We start from the raw sequence: 22,721 nt of genomic DNA on the forward strand, positions 1-22,721 counted from the left end.
TAGAGACCCAAAAGATAGAGCTGCGTGAGTACGCTATTTTAAAGAGGCGAGACAGGGTAGCAAGGTTGAGAAGTATATAAAAGAGGGGGGAGAGGGTAAAGTATAGCTTATCAATCTGTAGGTCAGCATTCCCTAAATATCATTCCCCAGGACTCCAGTAAAGTTGTCATGTCATGTTATTTTACAACACTGAAAGAAGCCTATAGGTGGTGTTATATTTTCTGAAGTAATGGTGCGCAATCTAGAAATAAATTGCGAGATTGTTTGACGTTTGTGGAAGGCTAAGCAGACGGGAGCTCGTAAAAGCTAAAAAAAATTAGGGCTCGTCCGGGATTTGAACCCGGGACCTCTCGCACCCGAAGCTAGAATCATACCCCTAGACCAACGAGCCGACATATGCTTTAGAAAATGTATATTTATTCTTTTTTATCATGCCACAAATGGCGTAAACTACCTTAACATGAATTTTATGGGTAGTGTTGAAATGTTCTGCGGGCCTACACTTAGCTCGCTACGCTAGAAAAGAGCACTTCATCTAAACTAAACCAACATGTTGTGGCTGTGCGTACGTTGCAATCTTTGACAGTCGGGGATTTTTGCTTGGATTTACAGGGATCGAAGTGTCTTCCCGTAGCGTTGGCGTCCACGGTTCGTCTTGTCATGCCTCGAGCCAAATGGCCCGCCCGTTCATTCCCCTCCTATTCTGAGTGCACCTGGCACCAGCGCTGTCGTTCGATGCCTCTTGTTTGGAAGTCAGAGCTCGGTAAATTTAAGCGAGAAATGTATCCATACAGCGCGACTCGGGAGGTTTTATGAATAGCCATACTGTGTTTCTTTTACGACGTGTTTTGTTATTAGTTGTGAAACACCAAAAACATTTAAGTACCAGGAGAGGCTAGGCGAGAGAACGGCCCCGACTATTACCGTTAGCGCAAAAGTTCTGCTCCGCTTATTGTTAGAGCCATGCACGGTGATTACCTCACCTGTTTCTTAAGCAGGAACCTCCAGTTCACCGCCGAACATCTGGTTAGCTTTTAATTCAAAATAAATCACTAAAATGTTTACGCTGTACTACATGAATTTGGTTCAAAATATTAGTTAACAATATTTATTTATTTATTCGTGTGATATGCTAAATATGATAATAAATCACGCGTTTACTCATGGTGTAGAGCAACTAGCTCTCAGAACAAATAATGAAAATAATCAAACGTATTCACTGCAAGTGCAGCGGGGACCGTTGCAGCCTTTGGGAAAGAAGACCTTAACGGCACGCGAGGCCTATGTGCTGCATTTCGGCAGCGTTGAGAGGTAGCGAGAAAAAGCACCGGGACGAGCTTCACGTGCTCACACACTTTCTCAACTAGAATAATGCCCGAGGCACGTGTCAGTGAGCACCAGTATTAAAACACTCACTTTTTTCTATTGTACAGGAAGGGCACGTCTTATTAAAAGCAAACAGCTGTCCTTTCTTGAAAAAAAAATATCCACAGTTTTGCCAAATGCTCTCTAAGCAGGATAAAAGAAGAAAACAGATTCCAAAGAAGTGAGATCTATCGTGCACACGTGACGATGCTTCAGCTGACACTCTTCATTGAACAAACGAGAACCTGCTGAGCACATCCGCAAAATAACCTCAAGACCGAGCTAAAGGAGCACAAAGTTCAGTAGTAAATAAGCGAAACGGAAGAGCGTAGGATGCGCAATGAACCCATGATGACGCAAGAAGGGAGCCTCCCGGTAACACTGATTAGATGGATTTAGCCAAGTTGCCCAGCTTTCCATGCAGTTCAAAGCAAAAGAGCATCAATATGCCACTGCATGGCACAATGTGTGGCACATGTATAAGAAAAACATGCAAATAGGCTGACCAATTTCGCTGCAGTCGTATATGGTGGCAAAATACAAGAATGGCAAAACGATGCACCCAACATTACGCTTGTTCAACTTAAGAATATGAGTCTATAACAGCCTGACAGTCACTAGAAACACAAGATTTTCTGTATGGCAGCCGAACAGCGTAACATCTAGAGGTGCGACATTATCTGGAAGCTTTGAGATCGTCCTTGTAACAGCACCGTATACAATAACAGTTACGTACACCGACGTGAGGATGTTTCAGATCATTTCGCGGACCCCAGGGTGGATCCGAAGAATGCTGGCATGTCCCGCGGGGGCAAGGTGAGATGCAGTCTGTCGCACAGTTTTCATCCGCCAATGGTCGCAGCGCAGTGATGAGCACCAACACAGAAGGGAGTCCCTAAACGGAGTGAAGGCAGACGGGCAGGCCACATCGACGGGCTGTGCTACATGACGCATTCCCCGGAAGGCAAGCAAGAGTCAGGAACCCGAAGACGGCTCGTTATGAACTAATAGATGGCATGGCTATAGGTTTCCACAGATAATCCACTGGATGATAGTGAAAGTCGAGAAGCTGTAAGGACGCCAAGAATCCTCGATGAGGTGTGGTGGATACACAATGTGCGCATGGTAACGCAAGATCACGGGGAACACAACATTTGACACAATGTCGAGTTTCTGCTTGCCTGGAATTCCAGATGTCCAGGAATGGATGGAATAAGGGCCTCTTTTTCTGTAAGTTGTAGAGAATCGGACGTTATATGCGAAAATTGGGGGTTCGAATACCACGTACAAAAAGGGACATTATGCGTATTCTGATTCTCATGTTTCTTATTGGAGTAGAAAATAAACGAAGCAGTCGTCACCGTTACTCGACGACGGCTACCCCTATTCACTTGATAGTTATAACTAAAGATAAAGACTACAATGTCTTCGATGCTTTCCATGGGCTGATTGTTCAATTTATTTTGTTGCCTATAACAAGGAAATGAACCTATGAAAACAATTCCCCTTTTGTTCATACGAAGCGGGAAGCTCACCACATCAGTCTAGGTTAGCATACGGGGTTTTAGTATAGTAATCAGCCATCTTGAGTCGAAGTCGCGTGCCATCCTCAGTGAAAATGTCCCACACGTCACCTTGCCCACAAGTGGCGCTGGCTAACACTTCTAAGGATTACATGGACAGACACCCAAGTCGACGGGGACACTCATGCAATTTCGATAGGCACAGCGTTAGACGTGTACTTTGAATGTTGTGGGGTCAGATCCAGAAGATGGAGTGGGTGCTTTTTCGTCCACTTTAATTCCTTTTAATTAAAAAAATCATTCAGCGGTATAGCAAATAACTTCAGCTATGCTTTCCTTTGCTTAGTTGTCTGTTCATTCATTTGGTAAGCTACACATAAAGCAGGTTCACAGCGGACACTACTGAAAGCGAAATGTCTTTGGCAACAGTAAGTATTTTCAGCCTTTTGAAACTCTCTCAGCTTGCACAACTTGACAGTCTAAATTAAGTTCGGTGTGATAATCCATGTCCTATAAGGACGTCTCCAGGTGCAGCAGTGTGCTCAACTTGGACGACATAGTTCTATGGTTAAATTGCCAGTTACATGTATTTCGCATGAGATATTGCACCCAAGAAACACAAAGTGCAATCATAGTGGCGAGCACATGCAGTCTCTGGAATCTCGTTTACAAAAAAAAAGCACGAATTAGCATGTGACTTGATCACATGTACACAGCAGTATAATTGCTGGAGCAGCGCAATGTACTAAACTAGTTAGCGCAAATGTAGAAAAACATGAGTAAAATAGGGAGACTAGGTCTGTTAATGAATTGATTCGATCTCATCAGTACATGATAAAATTATTCAAATTAGTCTCATGGGCATAGATTAGCCACTCTCAACGTGATTACCACGTTGCAAGGGCTCCCAGAACGTGAGATACCCTGAATGCAATGAGGTGTTACACATGGTAAATGGTGGGAGCGTCGTTGAATCTGGCATATTCGTCAGAGATTCATCAGCTATTATGCGACCCCGGCAGGCTTCTTCCTAAAGCTCAAGTCTGAAACATCCGCTTCGTGTTTTCCCCACCCTTTCATGGGCATAATCGTCAGAGATTCATCAGCTCTAATGCAACCCCGGTAGGCTTCTTCCTAAAGCTCAAGTCTGAAACATCAGCTTCAATGTTTTTCCCACCATTTCGTGGGCATATTCGTCAGAGATTCATCAGCTATTATGCGACCCCGGCAGGCTTCTTCCTAAAGCTCAAGTCTGAAACATCAGCTTCAATGTTTTTCCCACCATTTCGTGGGCATATTCGTCAGAGATTCATCAGCTATCATGCGACCCCGGCAGGCTCCTTCCTAAAGCTCAAGTCTGAAACATCAGCTTCAATGTTTTCCCCACCATTTCGTGGGCATAATCGTCAGAGATTCATCAGCTCTAATGCGACCCCGGCAGGCTTCTTCCTAAAGCTCAAGTCTGAAACATCAGCTTCAATGTTTTTCTCACCATTTCGTGGGCATATTCGTCAGAGATTCATCAGCTATTATGCGACCCCGGCAGGCTTCTTCCTAAAGCTCAAGTCTGAAACATCAGCTTCAATGTTTTTCCCACCATTTCGTGGGCATAATCGTCAGAGATTCATCAGCTCTAATGCGACCCCGGTAGGCTTCTTCCTAAAGCTCAAGTCTGAAACATCAGCTTCAATGTTTTTCCCACCATTTCGTGGGCATAATCGCCAGAGATTCATCAGCTATTATGCGACCCCGGCAGGCTTCTTCCTAAAGCTCAAGTCTGAAACATCAGCTTCAATGTTTTTCCCACCATTTCGTGGGCATATTCGTCAGAGATTCATCAGCTATCATGCGACCCCGGCAGGCTCCTTCCTAAAGCTCAAGTCTGAAACATCAGCTTCAATGTTTTTCCCACCATTTCGTGGGCATAATCGTCAGAGATTCATCAGCTCTAATGCGACCCCGGCAGGCTTCTTCCTAAAGCTCAAGTCTGAAACATCAGCTTCAATGTTTTTCCCACCATTTCGTGGGCATATTCGTCAGAGATTCATCAGCTATTATGCGACCCCGGCAGGCTTCTTCCTAAAGCTCAAGTCCGAAACATCAGCTTCAATGTTTTTCCCACCATTTCGTGGGCATATTTGTCAGAGATTCATCAGCTCTAATGCGACCCCGGCAGGCTTCTTCCTAAAGCTCAAGTCTGAAACATCAGCTTCAATGTTTTTCCCACCATTTCGTGGGCATATTCGTCAGAGATTCATCAGCTATCATGCGACCCCGGCAGGCTCCTTCCTAAAGCTCAAGTCTGAAACATCAGCTTCAATGTTTTTCCCACCATTTCGTGGGCATATTCGTCAGAGATTCATCAGCTATTATGCGACCCCGGCAGGCTTCTTTCTAAAGCTCAAGTCCGAAACATCAGCTTCAATGTTTTTCTCACCATTTCGTGGGCATATTCGTCAGAGATTCACCAGCTATTATGCAAACCCGGCAGGCTTCTTCCTAAAGCTCAAGTCCGAAACATCAGCTTCAACGTTTTTCCCACTATTTCGTGGGCATATTTGTCAGAGATTCATCAGCTATTATGCGACCCCGGCAGGCTTCTTCCTAAAGCTCAAGTCTGAAACATCAGCTTCCATGTTTTTCCACCATTTCGTGGGCATATTCGTCAGAGATTCACCAGCTATTATGCGAACCCGGCAGGCTTCGTCCTAAAGCTCAAGTGCAAAACATCAGCTTCAACGTTTTTCCCACCATTTCGTGGGCATATTTGTCAGAGATTCATCAGCTATTATGCGACCCGGGCAGGCTTCTTCCTAAAGCTCAAGTCTGAAACATCAGCTTCAATGTTTTTCTCGCCATTTCGTGAGCATATTTGTCAGACATTCATCAGCTATTATGCGACCCCGGCAGGCTTCTTCCTAAAGCTCAAGTCTGAAACATCAGCTTCAATGTTTTTCCCACCATTTCGTGGGCATATTCGTCAGAGATTCACCAGCTATTATGCGAACCCGGCAGGCTTCTTCCTAAAGCTCAAGTCCGAAACATCAGCTTCAATGTTTTTCCCACTATTTCGTGGGCATATTTGTCAGAGATTCATCAGCTATTATGCGACCCCGGCAGGCTTCTTCCTAAAGCTCAAGTCTGAAACATCAGCTTCAATGTTTTTCCCACCATTTCATGAGCTGTCACTCTGCGATCAGTTACGGTGACCGACTCAAGGAGCCTTTTTTTTTTTTTACAAAGGAATCGCACTGGATACAGTGTACCCCTGCCTAACGAAACCATTTAGAAATGTTTATTCACCCGTGCCGATCTCATCAAGGAATCTTTCGCCAGACTCGCATTATCTCAAGGGCACAGCGAGTTGACATACATGGGACAGCGGGCGAATTAATGCGAGCACATGGATACCTTTGTCGTGACAATTACGCACATGCTTTCGACATTTATTTACTACGACTGGGCACCTCCACCCTTCGCCCTCTGAAGGGAAGAACTGCGCACGCCAAAAGGTAGGTTGCTCAAACTTCGCGGAGTGAAAGCGTGTTGTGCCTCGCCCAAGTTCCACGTGGTCTTCGCGGCCTGCTGGCACCTGGCAGCTGTTGATGAGTCAACCCTGCACCGGGACGGCGAAGGACGCGGACAATCGGGAAAAACCACGTCGCCGGCTCCTCTTGACACAAAAGTCGTTGGCCAAGCTTTTGTCAGCCGCCGAGAGCAACACTCCGAAGCAGCGTCGACCCAGCAGCTGTACGGGGTATTCTGCCTTGCTTGAGTCAACCTGGCTGCATCAGGGAGCGACTTTGCGCATGGGATTCCACGTCATCTCACTGTGGTGCCACGCTGGCGCGTGGGGTCTCCCTCACCAAACAGCGAACTGGGCATGCCTTGCCCCCTTTCCTAGGTTTAGAGGGAGGCGGTGTTTGGCTTTCCCTCTTCGGGGCCGGAGAGGAAGACGACGATCTCATTGGAGTATCCTGCGCATAAATTATCTTTGCAAGGGATCTTGGGAAGGCGGACGATGTATAAAAACGCTAGCGCAGAGGCGCTCGTGTGTGATTCTCTTTTCATGTTGTACCACGCTACCATGTAAATACTGTATATAAACATTTTTTTCTCCTTCTCCGGCTTCTCTACTCGTCCTCTCCGGGGACTCGGATGGCCCGAGTCCGCACCACGCTACCCAAAGGCGCAACAGTGGCTGGCAGCTTATGGGATTCGCCTGCGTCGGCTGCATCGAAGTGGTGAGTGCCGCGTGTTTGCTCTTCTTTTCGCCAGACTCGTTAGCGCAGATGGTCGGTAACGTGGTAGGGTGATTTTGGTAAATTTTGATTCGCAGACCAAGAATTGGGTGGCTCGTGGGCAAAATTACCTTAGAAGAGAAACGGTGTGCATATCTAAGATGGAGAAGTTTAAGGTCCAAGAACTCCTCGAAATTTGTCAGGAGCTGAATATTTCGGTCGGCTCGGTTAAAAGAAAACAACAAATTTTGGAGCACTTGGGAAAAGAGGAAGTGAGTTTAGAAGAGGCCATTGAGGCCAGAGAAACCATTTTGGCAAAGAAAGAGGAGCGTGAGCGCTTAGCCCGTGAACAAAGAGAGGAGGAAATAAGGAGGGATCGCGAGGATAAAGAACATGAAATCCGTCTGAAAGAACTGGAGCTTCGTATGTCCGTGGGAAATCAAAATTCAGGGGGTGGAGAATCAAAGATAAAGGATCTAATCCACACCTTCAAGGCGGGTGACGACATTGCATTATACCTCGTGCATTTTGAGCGAGCATGCGAAAATGCAGGGTTTAGTAGGGAGACTTGGCCACAAAAACTGATATGCGTACTACCAGGCGAAGTGTCCGATGTTATCGCAAGAATGAATAAAGAGGACTCCGAGGTGTATGACAGGGTAAAGGCTGCATTGCTACGAAAATGTCGCCTATCGACAGAGGCTTTCCGCCTGCGGTTCAGGCACTCTAAGAGGGGCAACGAATCTCATTCAGACTATGCCTACCAAATTAGAGCCAACTTTGAAGAATGGCTCAAAAGCGCGCAAGTCTATGGCAACCATGACAAGGTCATTGAGTTGATGGTACTTGAGCAGTTTTACCGGGGAATTCCCGAGGAGGTAAGGCTTTGGGTGCAGGATAGGATGAAAGACGTAGACATGAACAGGGCAGCAGAACTCGCCGAAGATTACTGCTCACGCCGTAGTCTCCGCAGTACACCACGAACTTCGGAAAAAAATGAAAAGGTAGAAAGCTGGTCGGGAAACCAGGGACGCAAGAGGTTTGCAAGAAATAACTGGAAACCCGAGAATTCCAAGTTATTAGACAGTCAGCAGGGAAAGGACAGTGAGGGGACTAAGGCGGCACCTTCATCAGGTTCAAAGGCGCCGGGTGACATAACGCATGCGTTAGAAGCGCGGAAGCCAGTTGTTTGCTACAGCTGCGGAGAAAAGGGCCACATGGCCAGGAGCTGTAAGAGGCACATGGCATTTGCCACAATTCAGGAGTCAGAGGATAGCTTAAAGCTGTTGAAGCCTTACATGAGGACACTCTCAGTGAACGGCCGAATGTGTAGGGTATTGAGGGACTCGGCGGCCACAATGGATGTAGCGCATCCAAGTTGCGTATCTTCCGAAGACTATATAGGAGAGTGTGCCTGGATTCGGCAAGTGGCAGAAAAGCAAAGCGTCTGCCTACCGATAGCGAGGGTTGTAATCGAGGGCCCTTTCGGCCAATTGTGTACGGAAGCAGCAATTTCAGCCAACCTTCCGGAGCACTTCCCTTACCTATTTTCAAATAAGTCTGAGGAAATGTTAAAAACACGTGGAGAATCATTTGCCACCGAAATAGCTTGCATGGCCCTTACCCGTTCGAAGGCGCGCGAGCTGACGCAACAGCTGAGCAGCTCACCCTCTGGGGAACAGACGTCCGAGGGCAGTGTAGGAAAACCTGAGGTAGTTGCGACGGAAAATGAGTCTGCCATGCGAGTTGTCGAGACGGAAACTGGGGCTATGGTCGACAACAGCGAGGAAATATCTCTAACGCCCGAAAACGAGGACTTGGTGACAGGCTCGGTGTTAACACCCGCGTCCACCAGTTGGTGTCAGCTAGCCAGAACCGACCGTGCAACGCTAGTGGTCGATCAAAAGGCGGATCTCGCACTCTCTATGCTGCTAGATGCCATACATAAGGAAGGTAACTCTAGGAAGAACGTTTCGTTCTACACCCAAAACGAGGTGTTGCATCGCAGGTATGAGAACGCTAAAGGGCGGGTCTACAACCAAGTGGTAGTTCCACTAAAATACCGGCGGAACATTCTCGACCTGGCCCACAGCAACGCCTGGGCGGGCCACTTAGGTATAAAGAAAACGAAAGCTAAGCTGGCTCAGGAGTTCTACTGGCCCGGGTGCTGGAAGGATGTAGAGATGTTTGTCCGTGGATGCGACACTTGTCAGCGGATAGGAAAATCAACAGACAAATGGAAGGCACCAATGAAACTAGTGCCAATAGTCACAGAACCCTTCCGTCGGCTCGTGATTGACATCGTGGGGCCTCTGCCTCCATCTAAATCAGGATATCGGTACGTCCTGACCGCGCTGTGCGTTGCCACCAAGTTCCCGGAGGCAATCGCACTGAAAGAGTTGAGTTCAGTATGCGTGGTGGACGCATTGTTGTCTATTTTTTCTCGGGTGGGTTTTCCCTCGGAGATACAGTGTGACAACGGAAGTGTGTTCACAAGCTGCCTTACGACTACATTCCTAGAACGCTGCGGGATAAAAATCGCGCATAGCTCTATTCACCATCCACAGTCGAACCCTGTGGAACGCATGCACTCGGTCATGAAACGCGTTTTGCGAGCTTTGTGCTTTGAGCATAAAAGTGACTGGGAGGGGTGTATACCAGCTGCGATGTTTTCTCTGAGGTCGGCCCCACACGAGAGTACGGGTTTTAGTCCGGCTGAACTTGTCTACGGCAGGAACTTGAGAGGTCCGCTGCACTTAATACGAGAGTCATGGACTGGATATGGGGAGGACCCTAATGTAGTTTCCTATGTACTGGATTTATTGGGGCGACTGGGGACTACACGCGAAGTGGTGGAGAGCAACATGCGCGCAGCACAGGCGCTTTCCAAGGCCCGTTACGATAAGTCAGCTCGAAAGCGAGTCTTTAGAGTGGGCGATGAGGTGATGCTGTTGTGCCCTTCAAGAAAAAACAAGCTGGACGTACAATGGGAGGGACCAGCGACAGTGTTGTCAGTGCTTTCAGACACCAACTACGAGGTAAAGTGGGGCCGGAAATGCCCCAAAGTGTATCACAGTAACCTAATGAAACCCTACATGCGACGAAAAGCAGTAGTAAACCTTGCACTCAATGTTCCTGAGGATGAGGGCGCGGAAATCCTTTGTCTTTCCGATGGCACGGTCAGCAGCACATTGTCCGATAGGGTAGACACAGGGAACACCCTAAGTAAGGCTCAAGAGGAAGATTTAGAGCTTTTAGTACAGGAATTCGCTACCGTTTTCTCCGAGAAGCCAGGCAAAACGGATGTGATTAAGCACGACATTGAGCTGACGGTTAACAAGCCGATCAGCTGTAAGCCGTATCGGGTGTCACCTAGACAGAGAGAGATACTAGAGGCCGAAATTCGCCGCATGATCGACCTAGGTGTTATCATCGAAGCAGACAGTGATTTCACCTCGCCTTTGATTTTGGTTGAGATTCCGGGCCGTGATCCAAGGCCATGCGTGGACTATCGCCGCCTGAACTCTGTAACAATCGACCAGACTTACCCTATTCCTAACATTGAAGAGAGGGTAGAGACAGTGTCTAAGGCGAAATACATTTCTACGTTAGACCTTGTTAGGGGGTATTGGCAGGTCCCTTTGACAGAGCGCGCGAGTCGATACGCTGCTTTTATCTCACCCCTGGGCACTTTTCGTCCTTTGATGATGAGCTTTGGGCTCAAGAACGCGCCGTATTGTTTCAGCCGCCTGATGGATAAGGTTCTCCACGGGCTCGAGAAATTTGCGCTGCCTTACCTAGACGATGTGGCGATATTTTCGGACAAATGGGAAGACCATGTTGAACACCTTCGGATGGTTTTGGAACGGATCAAAAATGCAGGTCTTACGGTAAAGAGAGAGAAATGTCATTTGGGCTGTGCTGAAGTAAGCTATTTAGGGCACATTGTAGGAAATGGGCGTCGTCGACCGTCCGAACTCAAGGTAGCCGCGGTGGTCGGTTATCGTCGTCCCAGCACTAAGACCGAGATGAGAGCATTCCTCGGCCTCACAGGTTACTATCAGCATTACGTCCCGAATTACTCCGAGATTGCCAGCCCTTTGACAGATAGTTTACGCAAGACCGAACCTGTGAACATTCAATGGGACTCTAAAAAGGAAGACGCTTTTCAGAAGCTGAAGCACGCATTGAGTAAGAAACCCGTCTTGAGGGCACCGGATTTTGCAAAACCTTTCACTATTCAGTGTGATGCAAGCGAACGCGGTTTAGGAGCAGTGCTATGTCAGACGGACCAGAGTGGAGAGGAGCGGCCGGTTTTGTATTTGAGTCGCAAATTGAGCAGCAGGGAAGAGGCTTATAGCACTTCGGAAAAAGAATGTGCTTGCATTGTTTGGGCCGTACAAAAACTAGGCTGCTATGTTGCTGGCTCTAAGTTTATTATAGAAACTGATCACTCTCCACTAACCTGGTTACACCAAATGTCACCTAAGAATGGTCGTTTGCTCAGATGGAGCATAGCACTGCAGCAGCACAATTTCGAGGTGCGCTACAAGAGAGGTGGCCTTCATACAAATGCAGACGCCCTAAGTCGAGCGTTTTGACTCGTCAAAAGACGCGGAAGGTTTGTTTGATTTTTTTTGTTTACCTTTACCTAGTTTATGTGTACTCTTTTTTTTTTTCTCTTTCAATGTGTTACAGTGAGGGCATAGAGAAATTTTTTACTGACTCCCTCGTTGTCCCGAGCTCTACAGTTTGCTTGTTTAGCTTGATTATAATGTTATCTCGATTCCAAATGGAATTACGTATGAAAGAGTTACTGGACACTTGTCCCGATTGGTATGCACATTGTTTCCTTGAGCTTAAGTTATTAAGATAAGATGTTTGCTTTGTAAAATCTGAGGCCTGGCGATGAGAGTGGCGTGCACGTGGTGCTTGTCGCATTGTGTGTGGCTGACAAAGGTCGTTTCTTGGAGCTTGTCACCCACTTTTCACCGAAGCGGGGCGCAGAGGCCAGCTCTTGGAGCATTCCAGTTTGACCAGGCCCTTCGAGAAAGCAAGAGCCTTGCCGGAACGTCGCCGACATCGACCCGGCCGAGCTGCATGGAACAACTCGACCTCCCGATGTATCATCTGGCGGCGGGGGTGCTGTTGTGCCTCGCCCAAGTTCCACGTGGTCTTCGCGGCCTGCTGGCACCTGGCAGCTGTTGATGAGTCAACCCTGCACCGGGACGGCGAAGGACGCGGACAATCGGGAAAAACCACGTCGCCGGCTCCTCTTGACACAAAAGTCGTTGGCCAAGCTTTTGTCAGCCGCCGAGAGCAACACTCCGAAGCAGCGTCGACCCAGCAGCTGTACGGGGTATTCTGCCTTGCTTGAGTCAACCTGGCTGCATCAGGGAGCGACTTTGCGCATGGGATTCCACGTCATCTCACTGTGGTGCCACGCTGGCGCGTGGGGTCTCCCTCACCAAACAGCGAACTGGGCATGCCTTGCCCCCTTTCCTAGGTTTAGAGGGAGGCGGTGTTTGGCTTTCCCTCTTCGGGGCCGGAGAGGAAGACGACGATCTCATTGGAGTATCCTGCGCATAAATTATCTTTGCAAGGGATCTTGGGAAGGCGGACGATGTATAAAAACGCTAGCGCAGAGGCGCTCGTGTGTGATTCTCTTTTCATGTTGTACCACGCTACCATGTAAATACTGTATATAAACATTTTTTTCTCCTTCTCCGGCTTCTCTACTCGTCCTCTCCGGGGACTCGGATGGCCCGAGTCCGCACCACGCTACCCAAAGGCGCAACAAGCGGCACCAAGAATGTTTCGAAATAGGCGCAATGAAAATCAAACTAAAATGTAGATACGAATAGGGAGGCGCCATGCGTGTGTCTTTTTGTCCGTCGTCTTTGCGTCTACTATTTTGAACCATCTGTGTGAATTTGCGTCATATGACGCAATTTTCACAGTGTTGGCTCTGATCAAAGCCAACAAAATCTTAAGAGAACAGATTCGTCACGGGCTGACGTGGTTATTTCAAGCAATTATGCACAGCAGTCGTATTGAAAACTGTTCTCATTCGAATCCGTGAGTATTGTACAGGCGCGGCCGCTCTTTTAAAAAGAAAACTTGCACGCAAAGCATTGTAGATGTCATTTTCTTGCATAAAAACAAGGGTATAGATTCGCATAAGGCTACTGGTGGTTGACAGCTCACTCCTTCCGATAAGTAGTAAATCACACGTTCAACGTTTCCCCATCCTCTTGCAGGGAAGGGGCCAGCAATGAGAAAGAATAATTCGAGTGTTTTTACAGTGACTGAGTCTGTACATGCATTGCACCAAGTTTATGACTTGTACTTACGAGAAGTAGCCTGCCGTAGGAAACACATTGGAACCCGGAAGGATGCCGAATCTACTTTCGCCAGGAGTCGAAAGGAACAAGCTGAAACGGCAAAAGAATAGCTCGTTACTTCGGAGAGTTCACGGGGCAAGACGATTGCTTTGCAACTTACGCGAGCCGGTGTAGAGCGGCATCAGGCGAGGAGTCATACACAATTGTGTAGGTGCCCTGCGCCATTGTGCATGAACATTGTGCAAAACGCGGTGTTCTTTATATGCTTCATTCACTCGAGGGAATGAAATGATGAAGAACACCGAATCATGCGACCTTAAACAGATGGAGTGCTCATTAAAATACCAAAGCGCACACTGAAGGCACGATATGAATGGCGCCCTTGCGCTGGAAAGGCAACGTTAAAGAGGGCTGGACACGCATGTTCCGTCTTTCCAGTCTTACAACGTCATTTAAAGGAAAGAGCCAGGTAGCCCAAAAATCTCAAGGTGCAATATGGACTTACTTTAAACAGTGCATGCTGCAGAGATCTGGATAAGGTCAGGGAATCCGACCGAGGCAGAGGCCACGTGCGCGGGAGAAAAACAAGTAATAGTTGAAGCTGCTTTGGCACGCTAACTGAAAAAACGCGAAATTTTATAAAACATTCCGCAGGAAACTGCTACATCGATCGTAGTTATTTCCCGACATTACAAAGGACAATGGAAGTCATGAAACTAAAAGCGAAGAATTCAACAAAGGTCTTGTGCCTTTTACACGTTGGCAGCAGCAGGCAATGCTACGTTTCCAATCGTAATGGTAAGAAAAAGAAGGAAAGACGACTATGTTTATTTAGATAATTCTTTGGGGATTTACATTCTAAGACCAAACGTAGCGAACATGAAACACGCCTTAGCTTGGGAAATTAGAACCTTAAAATGCTTTAAAATATATAATTTGACTACGAGATCTTGGAACAAGATTTAGCATTGACAAATCGACGCAAATTAAAAGAAAAATTACAAACGAGCAAACAAGTAAATAAGAGTGAAATAAAAATAGAAATCATACCTAAATCATTGATTGAGGCATGCCCATGATGTTCTTGTTGAAGTCGATGCAAATTCGAAATGTTAACAGCGTGACTCCGGGTGCCATGGTGCAATTAATGCAACCACACTACGCTATGCTATTTCAGCATTTTTTCAAAGCAATGTTTCTAGTTGCACATCAAAACTCCTGATGAGCCCTGAAAGGCACACGTGCCTTAGCACGGTATACACCTATAGGCAAAAAGCCTGACCACTATGCTGCAGAAAAACTGCACATTGTCTTGTGCATGCAATTCATATAATCAGCTTCAGTCCTTCACTTTCTTTCACTTGATCTCTGCTCTTAATGTGTAGGCCAAACTGGTGGACATTAAAATTCTTGTCAAACTTGTCTTTTTTATTTCACTTAACCTGGCCTCCACACTTCTCTCTCTTCTTTTTTTTCTATTTGATTCAGAATGATGACCGAAAATGCGACACTTGTGCCTGTGCCAGTTGCTCTTACGGCCAAAGTCCAAAATCCCAGCTTGATTGATTTTATTGATATGTGGGGTTTAACGTCTAAATACCACCATACAATTATGAGAGACGTCGTAGTGGAAGGCTCCGGAAATTTTGACTACCTGGAGTTCTTTAACGTGCACTCAAATCTGAGCACACGGGCCGGCCGCATTTTCGCCTCCATCGGAAATGCAGTCGCAGCAGCCGGGATTCGATCCCGCGACCTGCGGGTTAGCAGCCGAGTACCAGGCCACCACGGTGGGGCCGGGTTAGCAGCCGAGTACCAGGCCACCACTGTGGGGCCAAAGTCCCAGCTTTGTGCTGTATTTGGTATCAGTCGTCATTTTTCGCTAGTCTCAAACACTTATCAAATAATGTTCGTCGTGTTGCGTGCCTTTCGGATTGTCTTCTATACAGTGTGCGGGCTGGACAAAGTTTTTTTTTTTTTTTTTGGGGGGGGGGGGGGGTGTGAAGCTGGAGTATAATGTATGCACAGATTTGACGCTTAACAGCCTGTTCTCTCCGTTTTTTTTTCTCAATTGTGCCTGTATTGCACTCAATCAAATAATATTTTTCCTGAAATTTATTTTACAAAATGCCTGAATAAGCAGTGTAAATGGCCACAGTTTGCGCAATCTCACAAACCGTAACAGCGCGGCGTTTCGCAAGAAATCGCCTCAAAAAGAACGAAGTGTGCAGAGCAGTGCAAACAGACACCACACTTGGGTGCCTCGCAAATAACATCACATCGCGCGAATGCATTTACAGTTGTATGCGATTCTATATAGGGGTTGTCGTACAGCCTCGCTTAAATTCGAAGAAGTGAGCTAACCTTATAAGTATTGAAAGCACTCTACGTAAGCAAGAAGAAAACTTGAAATTCGTTTTTTTTTTTAACTTGGTACGCAAGCGAAGACGTTCTGAGCCTTTTGCGCATGCGTGCATACATAATGATACGCCACTGGGCCAGCTGCTACCCGCATGCGAACGACGAAATCATGTGGCTCATTCCGAAAATGATTTCTTCTTTCCGCTCACGTGCTGCACGTTCGATGAACGAAAAAAAGCTTTCGCAAACGGAACAACGGAAGCAGCGGCATTGTGTTATGCTGAGCTCTATAGAAAGATCTCTCTCTATCTCCCTCTTTTCCGAGCACATCACTTCGCAGCGTGTTCAGGGCACGCTTAACGTAATCTTGTCATGCGGCCCTACGAACCAAATAGCATTGAACTAAATCTATGCGATTAAGAGAAATTGAGTCCCCCAAAAAAATTTGCGCCCTAGAATACCAATGATGGCTGAAGAACACGCCAGCGCGTGCTCCTGATAGCAGTATGACAGTCACGAAAGATACCTAGAATGCGAAATGGTAAAACTACTAACAAAAAGTGAGTTGTATGACCAATAAGGTTATACCTTTGAAGGTACCTTAAAATAATAATGCATAAAATCTAGTCAGAACATAAATTTCTGTTAGAGAAACTGATAACGTACAGATACCATATGCTATACCAAAAAAAGGAAAGAAAAAGTTTAAGCAGCTCTTAAATTACAATGAACGACAAGCGCGCTAAGCCTGGCCAAAATTGAACTTTTCTGGAAGCAAACAGCCAGTAAATATGACACAATACCGGGAGATGATATAGACTTCAACCAAACGTTTTGAAGGAACCCGACGTTTCGGAACCGACCTGGTTCCTTCCTCAGGGGTGACTACGTAGGCTACGTAGCAGCAGCGTCTTCAGAACACTCGAGGGGTGGCTAATGATTGGAGTCTATATTGGTTGGAGTCTATATCATTTATGTCATTTGGTGTATCATATATGTCATTTGGTTGGAGTCTCTATCATCTCCCAGTTTCATACCCAACCAGACAGACTTCTATGAAATGTTTACATTCAAGTGACTCGAAAACCGTATGGCGAAAATTTCAGAGGAGATGCAAAAATTGTTTTTAAACAGTCAGTCATCTAAATATAAGGGAGCTACTCATTTTTTCAAATCACTTCCGAAAGTGTGCGAGTGGAAATATTTGACCCGTGATTTCTGTGGAGTGTAATTGCATCGAGCTGGCAGTAGTTACAGTGTGCGTCGAATCACATAGCAAACAAACAAGCGAATATATTGGCCTGCTTTTATAATTAGGAAGTGTCTTGCTGGAAGTTGCCTCAAAATGGAAGCCACGGTGAAAGAGAACTGTATTACAGCGTCATTTTTCAGAAGCGCGCACGCAGGTCATTGTGTGGTCTTGCTCTCATTCCCCCTCCTCCTCTCCTACTCTCTCTCTCTTTCTAGCAGCCGTATTTCTTTGCGTGTGTTTATAACATTCATTCGGTCCTACAAATAGGTCGTCATGAACGGGGCCCCTTCTTTTCTTTTTTTCAGCCTGTTCTAATCAATTTAGGGAAACATATTGAGCCGCTGAATTATTTGTTGGTTCCATTTCACGACTCTGTGAATGTCGACAGTCTCTTGTAGTTTCACCACAGGGGACATCCACGTGAAGAAGCAAAAGAAGCGATTCAAGGTGCACGACACGATTTTTTTTCTTCGGAGAATAGATCGATTTGTGGGGTTTAACGTCCCAAAACCACTATTTGATTACGAGAGACGCCGTAATGGAGGGCTCCGGAATTTTCGACCACCTGGGGTTCTTTAACGTGCACCCAAATCTGAGTACACAGTTTCTTCGGAGAAAGCTGCCATGGCGAGGGAGAAGGCGGTCTATCTTCAGAAAAGAAAAAAAAAGACTAAAAAGGGGGAGGAACCACAATTCAGGATGACGTGAAAGGCGTCTCTCCCGCACACAATGAGGCCACTTGTGCCTGCCGCACTGGCTTCGATCAGATAACGATTATACTTTCACAGGCTGCACAGGCTTTCAGTAAGCGCTAATGAGATTCCTTCTTTCCGGTATTTCTTTGGTCAAAATAAAAAAGGACGACTATTCGAATCGCAGCCTGTTCCGCGGCAGCTGCAATAATAGCATTTTCCACCCCACTTTCGTCGTACATCGAAAGAGAATGGTTCCAGAATACATTTGAAGTATGAGAAAGCGCGAAATATGATTCGGCTGTTTCGGATTCTCAGTCCTGCAGCTAATACTTGGCGCAGCTGCATTGCGACCCATATTTGGTGCGGTAGGCAAGGTCGTCTGTTCCACATATATCTTTGGAAAACCGCGCAATTAGAATCGGCTGCCCATTGTACTCTCTCGCCAACTTAAAAACTTAAAAGCTGTGCTGGCAAGGTCGCGTGAGTAAATTGAAGCCAAATGATGCACAACTGCGATGTAGCGCAAAACGACGCATACATGGACATGATAGGGCACATGCATATTGCCGCGTGCATAGCTGCATTTCACGGCGAGATAGCGACGCGATATGGGTTCTGTCGGATCGGTCTTGCTGTGTCTTCCGTAATTATGCGATGCTTAGTCAGAGGCGTTCGACCCACTCGTGATGTCGATGAGAAGCAGTCCTTGAACTGGTCAATCAGCTCCATAAGACGGCATCTTTCAGTCGGTGTTAGACTCGGACCGATATCAACTGGTGATGTATGTGGAGGTGATTGAGCTGTGGCTTCCCCTTGCATTAGAAGACAGTCGTGAGAGTAGTCGAGATCTTCGAGGTACGCCACAGTCGTGCCTTTACCGATGTGCCGGCGCTCATTCGTGAAGTTGGTCAGAAGCACCTCTGCGCGCCCATCCACTAAGCTGACGATACCACGAGCGATGGCGATGCCTTGGTGAAAAAGAAGGTCAGTGATGCGTTCGGCTATGGCGTCTTCATTACAGTGCACGGCGCAACACACGGAAACAAGACTACATGACAGTGGTGGCACGCAGACGTCGTCGTCGACCACACGTAACACCCTGGGTTCTTGGTCTGAATCATTGGTCACAGACTTGTCAGCGGCGAATGTGATCACATTATCGCGTATGTTGACCACAGCACCGTACTCTCTTAAGAAGTCCATTCCCAGTATCATAGGTTTGCAGCACTCCGGTATAGGATCAGAAATGTGGCTACAAAAGCCACATTCTCAATAGTGAGTCTTGCTGTACATTTTCCCGTGGGAGTCATTACCTGGCCTCCAGCATTTCGGATATAAGGGCCTGTCCATTCCATCCTGACTTTCTTGAGTTCGTCTGCCAATTGTTCGCTCATTATGGAGAAGTCTGCACCCGTATCGACTAAGGCCATCACTTCAACGCCGTCAATCGTCACAGCGAGGTCGGCAGTCACAGTTTTCTCGGCGAAGTCTTCATGGTCGTCTCTCACGTGTTTCGGCAGCAGTGGGGGATTGTCGGCAATTCGACGGCTTGCAACCTTCCCCCCCAGAGGTCGCTGCTTTCAGTTTCCCCGCCGTGGGCTGAGAGACCGACCTCTGACGGCGTCAGCAAAATTACGGCGGCTTGGTGAACCAAAGCGAGCCGGGGATGGTGAGCGCGTCCGGAAGGTAGAAGAGCCTTCCCGCCTGCCAGCCTGGTCGTCGTCGATGGGGGCACGGCTTTCGTCAAATTGTCGGGGCGTAGCTGTAGGTGCACTACCGCGGTATTCAGCTGGGCGATGTGGGCAAAAACGGTAAATGTGCCCTGGCTCTCCACAGTTGTAGCAGAGTGGTCGGCGATCCGCAGTGCGCCATATGTCGGTCTTCCGCATATAGGGTCGCCTGACAGAATCCTGCTGAGCCCAGGCTGCCACAGGATACGGTTCGAGGTACTGCGGCGCTGGCATGGGCGTGGGTCGATGAACAGCGTCTGCATAGCTGTATCCGTTCGGCTGGTATGATACTTCTGGAGCCAATGGATGATGCACAACGTCTGCATAGGTACAAGAGTTTGGACGGTGCAGTGAAGCGGAATATTGCTGAGGAGAGGCAAACGCTTGTCGAAGTTCATGGCGAACGACTTCAGCGACGGAGGCTACTGTGGACTCCTGCTGCGGGGGCGCCTGTGACTGCAATGTGTATTTTGCGTTCTCCTTCACGATCTCCTCACGCACGAGCTGTCTAGTCAGGTGGCGTAGAGAAAACTCGTCGTTTGCGGTAAGTGCGGTGGCGCTTGCAGCTGCGCCGGTGGCCAGGCGATCAGACTGTCGGTACCGTTGGTGCAGCGCACGCTCTATTGCGGTGGCCTCCCTGGTGAACTCGTACACTGTTATCGGCGGATTGCGCACAAGACCAACAAATAGCTGTTCTTTGGCACCCCTCATGAGATGACTTAGCTTTCGAGCCTCGGGCATGTTGGGGTCCGCGCGGTGGCACAGGCGCACCATATCCTCAGCAAACATGGCGACGCTTTCATGCAGCTGTTGGGTGCGTCCTTCAAGAAGGCGTTGTGCGTTTTCGCGTCAGTCCGCGTTACCGAAGGTGTCAAGAAACCGACGACAAAACTCCGCCCATGTCGTCAATGTTGCCTCTCGGTTTATAAACCACGTCTTCGCGCCGTCTTCAAGGGCGAAGTATACGTGGAAGAGCTTTCCATCGAGACTCCAGTAGTTCGATTTAGCTACCCGTTCAAACTGCTCAAGCCAGTCTTGCGCATCTTTGTTCGGCCGGCCATGAAATGGTTCAGGAATGCGCATATTCTGGACCGTCACATGTGCAGGACTCCTTGCCATTTCTTGGGTAGGGGTGGTTGTCGGAAGTGTTGCTCCCTTTAAAAGGCCAAATTCTGGTTCAAGACCTTGAAGGCGACGGCTTGAGCCGTGCACAGGCGTATCCACGCGTGACTGTCTCGTAGGGCTGGACTCGGGGCTTCTCGCAGGGGTGCTGAACATGAGGTGGTAGTACACAGCTCCTCCACCAGTGTCGCAGGTTATAAATTACTGGTGGTTTATTTAAAAACACGGACAGTGGGACTTGTAGAGACGCTCTCAGAGAAGGACGCTAAGATTGTCGTCTTCTTCACTCTGCTGCGCTGCGCCTCTCGAGCAAATCCGCGTTCTTCGTTGTCATCACTATCTCGCCGCTAAATGCAGCTATGCACGCGGCAATATAAAGACATCGTGCAATGCCACCTTATCAAAAAATCACCCATTTTCAAAACCAGACAGGTTATATACCACGACAACCAAGGAGGTACCTGAACGAGCGGAAGCACTCAGAGACATGCGCGAGGAAAATCCCCGTACAAAGCGAGTCCACGGAGAAAATAACAATGTACCATTGTCGTTCAGTCACGTTCGATTGCTATCGGACCTGACCCGAACACATTTTCACGATCATGATTGGTTCTCTTACGCAAGCTACAGAAGCAACCCGATCACCTCCGAGGAATTCTATCCTAATTGCGCTCTACCGCGATCAGTGGTACACCGTATAACACCGGTATGATTCACTGCTTACAAAAGGGCATGTTCAAATAATTCACCAAAAAGCACAAATTACAATGCTAAAGACACGTTGGAAGTTGCAGTATCCCCGTAAGCAACACAATGTTTAATGAATCTATTAGAGTAAGACATGTGCACCGCCAGATGTATTATAAACAAAGTATTGTATTTTAACCAGCTATGGTAGCTCTGTAATATCGATATTGTCTCGATCAAGTTGACAGCGCCATGACAGTGCAAAATCATTTGTAACAATCATGACTGGCATGAGCCCTTTCTTGCCACGTCGCTTATTAGTCGTAATGGCACTTGATCATATATAAACTGATGAATCCTGGGCATGCGCACTTCATACCAAAGTCAGTCTGATCTTCCTACTTACGAACACCCTCTCGAGCACTTAATTGAATCCCTGCGCGTCCTAAAGGGTGTAGGGATTTGCGTGGCGGTGTTTATGTAACGAGTCTTTGCACAGAGTGTGATCGTTTCCAAGTTCCGCGCATGAGTGCGTTCGCACAAATGCGTTAATGTCGATCTCCCAATAGCGATAAGTGAGACCTGGTTTCACTAGTTAAGTCGTAAAACGGATATCGTTTCGTTGGGAATTCGCCATGGCGCAGCTTTCGCTAACGCAAACGAAATTATAGAGCGTTACCTTGCGAAAGAGGACCGGCAAACAGTGTGCATAATAATTATGTTTGGGTGTCTTAAGTGTCGTTCAGGTAATTAGTTGAGTTTGTTACTCCAAAGGTCAACGTCATATAGATGCCATAAATCTGTTTTTTCACATTCGTAGAACGCGAGTGTGTCTCGAAACAACGCAATGTTATTTGATCAACTTCGACTGGGTGTACATACGAGTTATATAACGAGACGCGTACGTGCCTTTTAATCGCATGCGTTCTTGACAAAAGGAAGATCATCTGTAAAACAAACTATACTCAAGTTCTTTGAAGGTGTGTAGCAGCAAAGAAAGCAGTAAAGAGGGCAATTCGCACAGCTACATCTGTTCTCAATGCAATGTGGCAGACACTCTGGTGCACCTCCCACTGCAGTGCAAAGTAAGCGTCCCAAGACTACAAGCAGCAGCACCAGATGCGGACCAAGACCTCCTCAGTGAAGCGTGGGAGGCTGCGATCTCCCAGCCGGACCTGGTCGAGCAGCGTCAACTCGTCGCTCGAGCCCGGCGGGCTGTCCGAGCCAGAGGGTTCCTGGAATAAGGGACCCTCCCACCTTCACTCACAAGCTTCATTCAATAAATCTCTCTCTCTCTCTCTCTCTCTCTCACGCTTTTCATTATAAAAAAATTTTACACCATCTCCTTGAAGGGTATACCATGGGTGATGCGGAGCATCTTTGAGAGTTTCAACGGTGCAT

At 47.4% G+C, this 22,721-nt stretch overlaps 1 non-coding gene across 1 annotated transcript; it reads right to left on the reverse strand.

Moving 5' to 3' along the window:
• Positions 1–319: 319 nt before the first annotated feature.
• Positions 320–391, reverse strand: TRNAP-CGG (transfer RNA proline (anticodon CGG)). Its single transcript has one exon. It is a non-coding gene; the product is annotated as a tRNA-Pro (tRNA).
• Between the last annotated feature and the right edge of the window lie 22,330 nt (positions 392–22,721).

This window comes from Rhipicephalus microplus, chromosome 2 (assembly GCF_043290135.1).
Source record: "Rhipicephalus microplus isolate Deutch F79 chromosome 2, USDA_Rmic, whole genome shotgun sequence".
NCBI lineage: Eukaryota > Metazoa > Arthropoda > Arachnida > Ixodida > Ixodidae > Rhipicephalus > Rhipicephalus microplus.